The 1225-nt window shown below is 57.0% G+C and overlaps 1 protein-coding gene across 3 annotated transcripts in view; it reads right to left on the reverse strand.

Annotated features, from left to right (window-relative positions):
* Window positions 1-1225, reverse strand: part of LHX9 (LIM homeobox 9) — an 18079-nt gene that overhangs the window by 11178 nt on the left and 5676 nt on the right. The gene's annotated exons all lie outside the window — the stretch shown is intronic.

Genomic DNA, 1225 nt, shown 5'->3' on the forward strand with positions numbered 1-1225 from the left:
TTCCCTGGCATCAACATACCCAGGAGATCTTTGTCCTGAAAATCTTTTTAATGCCCAAATTAAGCTTCCCGCCTGCGTCCCCACGACACAGCAAGAATGGGGACACCTCGCCTTAACAAGTGCAGCCCCGCTGTGAAATTCGGGTTTGGATTACTGCTTTTTGTTTTTAAACAGGGTAGCCACAAAAGAGGAAAAAATAGAAGTTAACCGCTGTACATTTCCCTCAGGACTAGCAGAAATGGGTTGGACTTCCCCCATGAAACTCTGGCGGGCCTGGAAAAGTAAAGTTTCGCCCTTTATTCAGACAAGGGCCTGCACTGAATTCATTTTGCGAATGTAGAAACATCCACCAACGCGGCTACTTGGTGGACCCAAAATACCGCTGACCCACCCAGGGCAGTCTACCGACTTAGTTTGAGCCACAATCCCCGGTGTGATGCCTGAGGATCTACACAGCTATGCTCGGCTGAAATCATTTCCGGAGACTTTCGTAGTTTCCCCCCTCCGGCTCATAAGTGGGAAAGGCGAGCACATAGATTATTCATTGGTTTTCTTTATTAAGCTGGCATGACTGTTATCCTACGTATGAAATCGACAGAGGTGGTCGATCACAGCGTTTAAGGGTTGGAAAGTTCTCGCTCTTGGGCTAGGTGCCCCGCTCCTCCGGATTTTCTATTAGAGTCCCCCGCACACCATACCCGCCCGGCCCGAGAGCTGAGCGCAGTCCTGTCTCACTCAAAGGGCCCAGATGAGCTGCCAGAGACCCCGAAACTCGCGGGGTTTGAAGGTTCCACGTTCCGAGCCTCCGGAGAGCTGGAAGGAGCCCAGTCGCGTTCTAGTCCGCTCCAAATGTCCGGTCACCAGACCCAGGGACTAGAGTCACCAGGCTTCAGCTCGGCCCGGACGCTCGGCCGCGCGCCCGCAGCCCGCGGCCCGCACCAGCTCGCCCTCCGGCCGCCAATCCTCGCCGGGGAGGGGGCCGGGAATCTGAGGTCCGGAGGAGAGGACGTCCCCAACCTCTCGCGCCCGGTTCTCCCTGCTTTCCCGAGACCAGCTGCGGCAGAGGGGAGCGAGCTCGGGGTGTCAGGAGCGTAGACAATTTAAATCGGAAAAGAGCCCTTTCTTACCCTGCAGCCAGGAGGACCAGAGATAAGCCACCCGCCAACCAGGAGCGGACGCCCCCACGAGCCGCCATCCTCGGTCGGCCGCCGGGGAGGCTCGGCTC

This window comes from Lipotes vexillifer, unplaced genomic scaffold (genome assembly GCF_000442215.2).
Source record: "Lipotes vexillifer unplaced genomic scaffold, Lipotes_vexillifer_v1.1 scaffold830, whole genome shotgun sequence".
Taxonomy (NCBI): domain Eukaryota; kingdom Metazoa; phylum Chordata; class Mammalia; order Artiodactyla; family Lipotidae; genus Lipotes; species Lipotes vexillifer.